Source organism: Lagopus muta, chromosome 2 (assembly GCF_023343835.1).
Source record: "Lagopus muta isolate bLagMut1 chromosome 2, bLagMut1 primary, whole genome shotgun sequence".
In the NCBI taxonomy this organism is placed as follows: Eukaryota; Metazoa; Chordata; class Aves; order Galliformes; family Phasianidae; genus Lagopus; species Lagopus muta.
The window spans coordinates 82,547,352-82,560,144 of NC_064434.1; the positions used below are offsets into that span (position 1 = coordinate 82,547,352).

Below are 12,793 nucleotides of genomic sequence, written 5' to 3' on the forward strand. Positions count from 1 at the left end.
CAGCCTGTCACGTGTGCTGAGCAGCTTCCAAACACTGAGGAAGGATGGAGCCAGCCCTCAAGACCTCATACTATGAGGATAAGCCATAAGATGACTGAGGTTTGGAGAAGAACAATGATTTGCCATTTATGTTAAAACCCTTTTTATACTTGGGACTATTTTAATTATTTTGGCAACGTAAAGAGGACGTAGTCAAAAACACAATCTATTATTAATGTATGGTTCCTCTGTTTCCAAGATAGCAAAAGGAATCTTTTCTGTAACTGAAAATCAATTCCTGATGTACAAATCTGTTTGGTTCACAGTGAACAACCCAGCAGAAAGGTGTCTTCAAAAGGATGCTAGAAGTGGAAAGGGCAATGCGAGCAAACATTCAGTATCTCCGCACTTCTATGGATTTTTCTGCCTTCAGGTGAGCCCTGGGCACACTTGCTGTTTAGCAGCAATTTCTGCTTTGCTGGCAAAGCCAAGATGCACTCTCTGTGCTTGGCAGCTGCACAGCATGCTACGCCCTCCAGGACTAGAGCATGGTGAGTGTTCCCCAGGCTACTTCCCATAAGCTGTGCTCTGTCCATGAGACACAGTCCTGCTACCACACCATGCTGTGCCCCCCACGGCTGAGCAAGCTGCATGGAGCAAGGGGAGACACTGACTGTGGGACAACCCTACCGCAGCCCAGATGCCATCACTCATCTTACAAAACTGTGCACCCAAGCCCTGTCTTAGAGCATTTTTCTAGCATATCTTGCTGTGGTTATCACCATGGGGTCCTTGATGAGAAACCAAAGATATTCACTGGGCTCTCTAATGTAGTGATCCATCTTTGCCCAGGTTTCATCTATTATTAATTGTTATTATTTCTAAAATTTGTTAAGCACTTACAGCATATTTCTCCACGCACAAGACTGAATTACGATCCTGCACTAAGAGGCTGTATTTTAAATAGACAGATATTCTCACAAACTGCTGTGGCCTCACTGGCATTTCTGCAACATTTACAGCACATCTTAAAGGCCTACTGCCTAGATCTTCTGCGCTCTTTTCATTTTTCATTTTTCTTTTTCCTTGTGTTTTCAGTGAAATAAAACATTTAGAAACCTAGTAAGTCTTTAGAAAAACAAACAAAAAAAGCACAACCCACCTTTAATGTTTTCTTATTAACCATATGATTTCACACCAAACCCTCAATATCTGATGAATTGTGGAAGCTTCATGAGAAAACCTAATGAAAGCCAGTAGTGGTGAAATTACACATTTGAAGCACAGAGAAAGGAAATACCCTGTGTTTGATGTGGTCACACTTTCCCATTCTGTAGTTCATGCAATGTAAGGGTGCATAGAAGGCATGCTCTCTGATCTCCTCAGGACTGCACACATTGGGTTGCCTTTGGTCTGCCGGACCCAGCATGGTTCTGCCTGCCCTCTCTGCATCCCAGGATGCATGCGGTCCCTGTGCTTTGTGAAGCAAAAAAAAAGAAAAAAAAAAAAAAAAAAAAGAAAAAAAAAATATCACTCAAGCTTTGAAGAAAAGAGCAAGCTCACTAGTAGGCATTTTAACTTACTGCCTTCACAGTCCTTGCACCGTTTCGGATTCAGAGCCTTCCTTCAAGCATAATGAATAGAGGAAATTATTCCACGGCCATGGACTGAGCCTGCGACGGTAAAGTGTCCAGAGCAGAAAAACCAGTTTGCAGCAAGGAGTTGTGATGAATGTGAAAGCTAAGGTCACAAAACGATATTGCAGCTGCTCTGCACATCACCCATGGGAAGTGAGAGCTCCCATGCCTGGAGGCAGGAAAAGTGCTCACACTGCAGTGCCTGTTCTTGCTGGTCAGACAGTCCCACACAGAGCCTTTCGCACTCCCAATCGAGAGCAGTACTATAAATGAGGCAGGAGAGAAACCTGTGGTTATTTATTGTTTTAAAATGAACTGAGAATATTGATTGTTTTTCCCCTTTCTGAAAACACGATTAAGTTGGTATAACAAACAGCTCCACTAATGGGCCGTGTCAGTAACTGATGTCCATCCTGAGCTGAAATGAACTGCATCCTGCTGGGGCTTGTTTCACCCCGTTGGTCCCTGCTCCAGCAGCAGCCCACACACTGATGCAAAGTCCTTCATGTCAGGCTTTCCGGTCAAAGTGGGTGCCACCATTTATTTTCTGAAGGTCTGTAGTGTGTGCAGTGAGCCAAGCTATGTTTTCACATCTGGCAAAGGCTCCTTGACTCATTTAAATAGCGTGAGGCATCAGAACACCAGTCAGAGACATACATGAGATTTTCATGGGAGATCTCTTCCTATGGATGCTCCGCTCTTCCTGCTTTAAATTACTTCAGGAAAGTCATGCCTTTCACCCCAGTATTCATCCCCAGCTCTCTTGTGCTCACAGTGCTGTCCTACGCCAGAAATCAGCTCCTATTTCCCGAACCCAGAGATGGATAAATTATTTTTTCCACCAATATGCAGTTGTCTCAATATAAGTCGTTGCCATATGCACTGATGCCAACTGGGCTGCTGGAACAAGGTGGTGAGAGCTCAGGAGCCTTCGCCTTCACCAGGCTGTGGCTGCCCAGCTCCAAGCAGCTCTACCATGCTAGATGAGGGCCTCAACTGGAGCCCTCTGAAACGAAATAAAAGATGCCTCATGGTGAGGACTAGCTGTGCATTAGGTCACCTACCACTGCTGCCACAAAGCCCTTCTGCTAGTCTGTGATTTGTGTCAGTTGAAAGTGGCCACAGCCATGGAATGGACCAGAAGCTCGTGAGGTTGCCTGTATGTGACTCAAAGCACCACTAAAAGCCTGAGAGAAGAATGGAACTCCTGGCCTCCCACCCTATGACATTTGGGAAGACAGAAGCAGGGAAGTGAGCGCCAGGCTGAACTGGTGGGGCTGAGGGCTTTAGTCATTTCTCTGAAAGGATTACAGAGAATGGCCTCGCATATTAATACAGGAATGCACAATCCTGGGCTTTCTGTCTTTGTCAGACAATTCTCAATAAGCACTTGTGAGAAATACAGCAGCCACACAGTAATAATAAACAGGCTTACATTTGTCACCTCGCTGAATCGAAAACAACGCGCATAAAATATGACATCCTTTTCCAGGAGGCAATGGCTTCTGTGCCACCTGTGGGCCAGATTCAAACTCAGTGAAGCTCTGGAGGCAGGCATAAGTAACACACACACTGTATTTCCATGGGGATAGTGTTCAGTAAATTCACTCCCTGTCTGCAGGGACTGAACAGCCTTTTTCATCCCACCTCTACTTATTTCTGCTGTCTTTGGTGTGCGCCATGAACGGTCAATGGAGCAAATACCCATACCGTCAAACAAGCCCACTGCTATTGCCTATTCTTCACAACACTGGCTCAGACCTACTGATGTGATTAAAATCCTGCAAACACAAAGATTTACCAAGGAGGGCCCAGTTCATATTCTAGATTTGTAATTAAAGAAGCAGTGCTCAGGACTCAGAAAACACAGAAACTTTCTCATCTCAACTAAAGAACATTTCTCCCATTTGTCTGCTCTGACAGCAATGGAAACACACTAATGTGTGTAATTATGCTTATTGGATTGAATCATGTGGCTAACTCATCCACTCTACAACAAGACAGAGCGTCTCCCACTGAATGGCACTTGAGAACCATATGTGCATTTAAGTTTGGTTTCCTATGGTATGGCTTCATGCTGTTATCTCAGAGTGATGTTACAAAGCCCCTCAAAGAAGTGTATAGAGATGCAAAGATCAGCATGCAGAACCATAGGACACAGCAGGACCTGCTGTCCTGGCAGCCTCTCTAGTCAACAGGAATAGCTGTGGAAAGATCTCAGGAGAAAGGACAAGTTCACCGTGAACCCTCCTAGTCTTCTTCACTCCCAGCTCACAGCAATCCTTCACTTCATTCTATGAGTCAGGCCAAAACAACTGCTGTTTTTTGTTAGTTTTTTTGTTTGTTTGTTTTTTTAAATCTTTCTCTTCCTCTTTCAAGGGAGAAAAGATCAAGAAAAAAAAATTTACAATCAGGGAGAAGTCCTCCAAATGCTCCCAGCTCAACTGAAAACAATACTTCTCATTTTCACCACTTTTCCTATAGAAAGGAGTTTGGTTTCCTTGAGCATCTATTTCTATCACGCAATCCCAGATTCTTCAGCAATGTTAATTGGAGCACATGGAGAGAAGGGAAAAAACCTCTCTGTACAGAACTCTAAGGCTGCTCAAGAGCACCCTGGAACTGACAGATGACCTCTACTGTGCTTGACACCCATTCCCCACATAACCAGGACTCTGAAAGTCATCAGTGCTTCTATACCTCACGATGGGACCTGTATGTCCCATGCCAGAGCCAGGCATACTCCAATAGCCCTGCTGAGGATGGAGGGAAAGTGATTCTCAGGGCAGGAGAGCCATCAGCACAGGCTAAGGCCAGAAAGGGGTACTGCTGGGCAGATGTTTCTAGAAATTTTTCTGAAAATTTTTCAGCTTTCCATTTGAGTAAATATTTGCGTTGGTACCTAATCACAGCTGCCTTTCTCTAGTACTCTCTGGTAATGCCTTCATTCGTATTCCTCTGTGCTCTGCTGCATTTGGTGGTTAAGAGCCTCCACAGACTCCTCTGTGTGTACCACGGACACGGGGTTACTTCATGCTCTTGCAGAGAGATGGGATTGTACTGTGTATATTTACATTTTTTAAAAAGATGTTGCTAATGCATTTCAGTAATGATAATAATAATAAAAAAATCTTTCAAGCCATTACAGTAATGGCTTTGAGCTAATTGCTTGCATTTGCACTCAAATATGGTACTCCCCTCTCTGACTCATTTCCATTTTTATGCAGATAAGCTCTAATCAGCTTGCTTGCTAGACTTCCAACTCCCAGCTCTTAAAGACCAGCTGCTGCCTGACTTATTCAGGTAGGAACTTACCCCAGTAGGACCACAGCTCCTGGTTGGCCATGGCTGGGACAAGGTGTCTGCTGGCTATGTATTAGCTACATTCTCTACAAGCTATACAACCTACACATTGCATAGGTCAAAAAGTAAGGAGAAGTGTTGCTTTAAATTCCTCTGAATTTCCAATTCAACAAGTTATTGGATCCATAGGAAAAGATAAAGGTATGAAGTTAGAAGCATGCTTGGCACACCTGCAGATAAGAAAGCCTGTTCCATAATGGATAAGCTGAGGCCAGAGGCTGACAGGATCCATAGCAGCTAGCAGCCCTGTTGCAGTAACTATGAGATGACTTCTTTCCTCTTGACCACTGAAGCAAGAAAAACGTGTCTAGGACACGCATTTTGGATTCACCTTCAAGCATATACTCATGAACACAGTGACTGATTCTGGTCAAAGGCTGTTGCATCTTTCACGGGGAGCACAACACCTATCAGAAAGTGCCAGCTGGCTAAATGCTGTAAAGCTGCCTCTGCGCAGAATGCACCAGCATGGTGAAACAGAATGAAAAGCAACATTCCCTTGAACACATGGGAGAAGAACACTGAAATGCGTAGGATACTGATCTGCAAAGGAGAGGGAGACAATCCACTGCCTTCCTGATGTTCACACGCTCTTTTTCCATTAAACATCTGTCCACACAGAATCAGAAAGCAAGAGCTCCCTGAAAGGAGAACATATGGGGCGCTGGTGTATTTTTTCCATCATTATTTCTGTGGAGACTTAGCAGTCTAATATATTTTGCTCTGTGCAAAGCAAGGAGAAAGAGCCTATCAGCTATAGCCGCTTCATAGCTTCCAAAGTCCACCAAATCCATGATGGCTCTGCATGTGAGGCACTGTGACTGAATGCAAGACGTTAACAACTTGCATGTGCTTTTTTTTTTTCCCCCTCTAGAGGTCCCTGAACAATCAGTACTCATAAAAATCATAACTCCACCAATCTAAATAAGTCATGGAGCCAGAGGGATGAATTTTGTAAGAATTTTGATTCTGCTTAATGGTAGCCAGAGACCTAATAAAACACATTGTTTTGCATTGATTTCCCCAGTACACATGAAGAACAAGCAAAGTGGAGAAAATGTGAATTTCACAACTAATTCTTCTAGCCAAGGAGGTAATTCTGTTCACGATGGCACTGTACTCCATGAAGGTTTCTAGACAATCTGGCGAGATCTCTGTCGCCATCATATTTTTTACTACATTTCCTTTTATAAATTCACTAACAACAGAGAACTATTAACACCTTCTGAGCATTTTTGTTGTATCTCTGCTTGCCCAATGTGAAGCTCTAGTAGCTTTTATGCTACCTGTCCATGTTACTGTCAGACATGGAGCTCAAGTTCAGGCTTGAGTTTCCAGATCTAAATGTCTACACTCATGTGGGTCTGCAGCACAACTTTCTGTTGGGTGAATTTCCCATGGTACCTCTGCCAGAAGAGCAAGGTTTGCACCAATTACCTTCTCTCTCCCTTCAGAAACTGGAGTCTGGAGTACCACCAATTTACTCTGAGCATCCCGCTTTGCACAGATCACCGTACTTGAAATTCTCCTCTCTCACATGCATGTTATTCACCAAATCTTTCCTCCTTTAGATTCACTGAAAACTTAGAAGAATCCTTCTGGTATTTTTTCCACACAAGGCACCCACAGATGACCCCAGGAACTCTGACCAAACATAACTATGTCTACTTCAACGCTGTACTTAAAAATATAGTACTGTAGCCTGAAGTACAGTAGTTTATTCCTGTGCTCTACTCAATGCATGTGACCCTGTATTTTTTTCATTTGTGAACCAGCTAAAGGAAAAATTAAATGAGTATCTCACCAATCTACATTCCCAATAGTGAATTTGCTGCTCCAGGTCCCTATGCCTGTTTATCAGTTTCTATCACATATCAAGGTTCTTGCTGCAACAACAGCACCACCATTCTTAAATTAGCTTTCCTTGTTGGTGTTTAAATGAAAAGAGACATCTAATTTGTGAGTGAAAACATTTGTCATTTCTTAGGGGGATCCAGACACACAAAATACAATTAACATCCCTGAAGAATGCTGCACGGAGGTTCAGCAGCAGCTGACAAGGAAAATGAAATGAAAACAAATAAAATCAGTTGTTCTAATACCATAACTCGAGTGGCAAGTGTAATCTTCTCCTTTTATCTGAGGTCGGAATTGCTTTTCTGCAACAGCTTTCATTATGAAAATGTGGCACTTCCCAGCACCAGAATATTAAGACAACACATGCCCACGGGGGCCCAGATCATTTTAACGAGGAACAAACAATACAAAATGCAGCTTTTATGTTTTCTCTCAGCTAACACCTGCTTTGAAACAAATGAACAATAGTAATGATAAGTACAACAACTCACACATATCTGGGATGAGATGTATGTAGCTGGCATCTTTTTCTTCCCTCTGTTAGAAAAGCCTGGTGGCCAGCACCGTATTTAGAATTTCCAAAACCCTTGGCTACAGGCTAAGGACAAGGTTTGTGTTTCATGGAAACACAGAACCTATAGGGTGGCCCGGAGCTTCCCAGGAGCATGGGGGCCTGCAGCAGCCTGACTGCCTTACAGGTTGTGTAATCCATGAATATACAGATGTTATAATTAAGAAATGTACAGGAAAGTTAGGCTAAACAGGTTATCGTGATAAAGAAAAGTGGATGGAAAGCTTACCCTTGTCCTGGACTTGCTGAGAAGACTCCAAGAGGAGTGATCTCCAAAAGAGATCTTCCCCAGTGGTAGTCAGCTCTTAAATGGGGTCTAGGAGAGGTGGAGCCACTCCATTGCTGCACAGGGGTTTGCAGACAGGGTGAAAGGAGGAGGATTACTCAGCTGATCCAAGACCCAGAAGCTTGATATTTGGGACAGTTAGAGGTGCAATTACCCTGGTAATCACAATGGAATCATGCCTGTAGAACAAGCCCAGAGAATCCATCAACAGCATCTCCAGAGAATCTAAATCTAACCTGACCCAAGGATTACTTTTCCTCCAGTTAAGGACTGAATTGCAGTTTCTGGTATGACCAATAAGATAACCTCCATTCACTTAAGTAGTGACTTGAACAGGATTTGCAATGCTGTAAAGCCCGGACACTGGGAAAGATCTCATTTTTTGAGGGAGATCACACAATTGAGAAGGCAGTCTGTGATCTAGAGCTTCCTTTGCATTTCCAGTCCCTAGAGCTTACAGATCTCTGATGGACCTCTTGCCTCCAGCTCAGGTTATAAAGAAGGCCATGCTTTTAAACTCTGGAAGTTCCCCAGTTCGACCCCTCCTGTTAGACAGCACAGTAGTCATCCCAGGCACATTGCTGCTGCATTATTTTTGCCTTGTGAGTGAAAAGAGGATGAAAGTCTTCACAGCTGCCAATCCAGACTCTTTTTGGTAGGAATTCACTCATTTATGCAAACAAAACCTGCAAGAGCAGAGTACAGAATAACAATGCTGCATTTTGTCAGATAGCAGATCTATGTGCATCTCACTTGGCAACCAAGCAGAGACCTTAAAGGAGAGAGAGGAGAGCAAAAGGATGTTACCATTCACACAGACGTTGAGAGGTAAAGGATAGGAAGGCCCTCAGGGCCTAGAACTGACAAGATAAAGACAGAATATAAATAGCTTCAATCGCTGACAGGCTTTGAAAATGTGTAATGATTTCTATGCCTTCTGGTTACTTCTATTTCCCTTAGGAACTCCATTGCATCTGATGGGGCAGCATCAGAAGTGACAGAGGACAACAAACATTATTTTCCTGCAGAAGAACTGTGTGTTTTTCCTCTGTTTCCTTGGAACAAAACCTTGACACTTCCATTCTCCACAGCCCACTCCATTTTTCCCTTCTCAGAATCAGATTTCAGGGTTATATAAATCCTCACAAGGAAACTAATATAGTGGAACTCACTTCTGATGCATGAACTATAGATGTCAGCTCTGTTTCTTCCCTTCTTCTTCTCTCACCTTTATTGAGGTAGGAAGCCCCTTGTTCCTTCTGAGGGGGAAAGCTCAGACTTGACAGGAAATGGCAAGCATAACAGCCCTGGATTTTGGAAGCCTCTCTATAGCGAGAGCAGGAAGCATAACAGGCCAGGAGAAGTTGTTACATATTCACAGGTCGTCCCTGGAACCTGCATGAGCACTGCTCAGTGGGGAGACGGGCCTTCAGCTCCCATCCAGGCTTTTCACACTCCTTTAAGGGTATTACAGTGAGGGAGGCAATTAGCACTAACAGTGGCAGAGGTGACTGAGTGGTACGGACACTTGTATACATGGAAATGATGGGTACTGTCAGACCAGTGGAATACAAAATCATTCCCAGAGCAGCCCAATCGTGCCAGTTAGCTAGAGGCATCAGTTATGTGGAGAGATGAGCTGCAAATCCTGATCTAAAATTAGCACAGTGTGCAGTTTTAAATGTTGTTCATTGCTGCACTGTACTGCTCTCATCCAGAAAAGCATGGGGTATGCACATAATTCACAGCATAGCCACATTCTGTTGTTCACATGCCTAAAATTACACATACTCATCTATCTGGACTGTTAGATGAGAACCTAGGAGCACCACATGGCTATCTCAAGCACCCAAAACTCTTGTGGTCACAAATCCCACAACACCAATGTGCCAACAGAATTAGGAAACATTCCCTGGGGAGCTGTAAATTATAAAGAAGGCATTGCAAAACCATGTACGCATATTCATATATGTTACATACATCTCTTCATAGATAAACGCAGGTACCAATAATAACTATATCAGAATTCTTCAAATACATACCTGCATAGATTGCTTTCTCTACCTCTGGAGAGTTTGTTAGGTCACTTTGAATCACTGGAATTTCAGCAATACAACAGGATTCAGGGCAAGAGGGGGAGGCAAGAATCAAGAGTTGTCATCTTTAACTTCTGCAGCACTGGGAAGAATCTGTCTCATCTTTCTCTCTTCTCTGCCTTTCTTTCCACTTTTACATCCTTCACAAGTACAATATTTCAGTAGGCACTCCAAGAGCTCATGCTTTCCCTCCACGTCAGCCTTCTCACAGATTTTTCTGTACTGACTGTCACTGTTTCTTCCATCTGCCTTTCAAACAAAAGGAACTTCAGTTCTTTCACAGTCCCACACTGGCGCTCACAGGTACATGTCGACTTGCAGCATGACTCCGCAAAATTGCCTCTGTGTCTCATTAAAGTGTTCTAAAAACTCCCATGAACAGTACTATAGCCTGTATCTACAGTTCTGAAACTGCTAGAACTCTGAGAGATGCCAGGCTCACACAATTTACAAAATAAACAGCACATAAGGGTCTGTGCCACACCAACAAGAATCCACCTTCCTAGCCTACAGTTGCAAGGCCAGGTGTCCTTAACTCCCATTTGCCTCAGCTGTGCTTGGTTAGGACTGGGCATTAATTAGTGCCTTCAGTAAGGAGCGATGCTGCTTATTTTGCATCAAACCTAAGACTATGGCTCATCAAAGCTGAGAATACCAGCAGCATTAGAGAAGCATAGAGAAAAGTAAAGAAATAGTTGCTGAGAGCTGTGGAGCTCCCATGGATCTGTTGTGCAAAGCTCATTTTTTAAAGATTGGAAGTGAGTCTAGAAAAGTCTCTGAGCTTTAGGCTAGCGGATCTGAATACATAAAGGAGAGCATCTTTTTATTCATTTAATTTCTCCAGTTTCTTTGAAGTTGTGGTGGAAGATTTGGATATACAGAGATGTGGCTGGTTGGCTCACTCTTTTCCACAGTAAAATCAATTCAGCAGACAAATAATTATATTTTATCCTACCTGCCTGTACAAAAATACTTTGTGTTATAGGGCACCTAGAGTTAACAGGGCCAGGACATCTCAGCCGTATCAGACAAATTTAATTAAGATAGCAGAATATAAATATAACTACTATATTTTCAATATAATCTCTGATGCTGGGAAGTTGAGTGGCACTTTTACTTTGCAGAATGTGAGGGAATCCCAGAAAATGTTTTCAGATACTAAGCTTTTCAGATTAGAATTATTTCATGTTACTTTCTTCAGGCATTAGGAGCAACCAGCAATTGGCTTCCTTGTTTCTTTACTAGAAAAATTCAGGACAGACATATGATAGAAGAGTCTATATTGACTTGAGTAATAGCAAAATTATAGTATTACAAGAGTTAAGAAAATGGCAATGGAGGAAGACAGATAATGTTAAACTGGGCTGGTTGCGGTCATTAAAGTCCATTTATTACTGGGCTTTGCAGAAGGAAAAAAAAAAGATTTTTACTAAATATTCAGCATGGTTCTCTTCAAAGCAACTGCAATAGCACAAACATCAGACTTACCATGCACAGTAAATTCCCTCCAGCAAGATCAGGAATGCCAAAACCAACACTGTGGCTGCTCCATGCATGGAAAAGAAAACAAAAAACCCACCAAAAAAACAAAGGCCTGTAGGCCTGTTTTCCCTATTCGCTTGTTTGTGTGCTAGCATAATCAAGAATATTAGGATGTTATCATCACAAAATAAACGAGAGAGTCAGGCAAAGTAGACAATGATAACAAAAGAGAATAAATGGAAGGCTTACCCTTATGCTGGGCTCACCCACAAAACACCAAGAGAGGTGATCTCCAGAAGAGATCCTTCCCCACTGGTAGCCAGCTCTTAAATAGGTCTAGGAGGGCTGGAGCCTGGCTCCACCCCTTCCGGCAGCACAGTGAATTGCCTTCACCTGTGCTCCTCTGGCTGACTCATGGCTCGCCTCAGGTGATCAATCAGAGGTTCAGGCCGTGACTCAGCAGTGCCCATACAGTGCCAGTATTGGCAAATGCTGTCATTTTCCAGCCCTTTTTTTTTTTGCACTACTCCAAAGCCCGGACAGGGTAAGGTTCTGCAGTCTTTCATAGGGTTACCACTTAAAATGCCAGCTCTAGCAAAGCATGGCAGCACACGTGCTCCTGTGGCAAACTCCCACTCTGAGTGCATAGGACATGCATGCTCTTCTCACTTGCTGAAATCTTTCATTGCCCAAGGACAGTGCTGGGTCAGCCCACAGCACTGCGTTCCTTGATGCATGCTAAAAAAAATGGCACCTTGGTAGAAATATCTTCCAGATTTTTCCAATGAAAAAAATGGTCTTCAGTTGTAAATACACCCTAGTATTTATTGAAGGGAACAGGGAGGTGCAGTGACAGTGAGAAGGGCTGTTCCATTTAGCAGCTCTTTCCCAGTGAGCTTTGTCAAAATGAAGCCATCAACTGGAGCAGCAACGAAAAGCTGTCTGGCCAAGGATCCAACGCTTTCCAAGATCTGAACTACCCTTCAGCCTGCACAGGCTTTCACCCAGGGGATAGAGTAAATTGCCAGCTTTCTTCCCACAAGTCCCAAAAGCAACTTATGGACCTACGGGGGTACAGGTTTTCCAGAGCCACATAGGTGACCACTGCTTGACACAGACCCTTAGAGACTCCAAGTCCAGCCCAGGCTGCAGTAGAGCCCCTCCTGCCTATTCTAAGTCCTGCCCCTCCCTGCCCTGCAGTCTGGATACGACAGGGATGGAGGAGCTCTCATGCTGGACCTGGAGGCCAGTATGCATGCCATGTTGGCCAGCAGCTCGTCAGGAGCAGCAGGATGGAGCAGCTGCTGTACCAGTAATTATAGCAGGGTCTGGAGGCAGCTGCTCATCTTTTACCAACCTCTACAGCCCCCTAGGGATACATTAGCACATGTACTAGTAGTAACAGCCCAGTTTATCTCAAATTCCTCACAATCCAGCATCTCACCTCTTCTTTTCCTCCCAGTAAGATGTACTTCATGAGCACAAGGACAAGTCAGCCCTGGTGACCACGTAATGCTCTTAA

General features: G+C 43.6%; 1 long non-coding RNA gene across 2 annotated transcripts; it reads right to left on the reverse strand.

The window, feature by feature from the left end:
• Positions 1-7,370: 7,370 nt before the first annotated feature.
• Positions 7,371-11,580, reverse strand: LOC125689167 (uncharacterized). Of its 2 annotated transcripts, none has more exons than XR_007375097.1 (3): positions 11,521-11,580; positions 9,736-10,038; positions 7,371-8,379 (listed from the first exon to the last, which is right to left on the reverse strand). It is a non-coding gene; the product is annotated as an uncharacterized LOC125689167 (long non-coding RNA). The 2 variants fall into 2 exon arrangements; XR_007375096.1 differs by having other exon boundaries at positions 9,736-10,034; positions 11,521-11,558.
• Between the last annotated feature and the right edge of the window lie 1,213 nt (positions 11,581-12,793).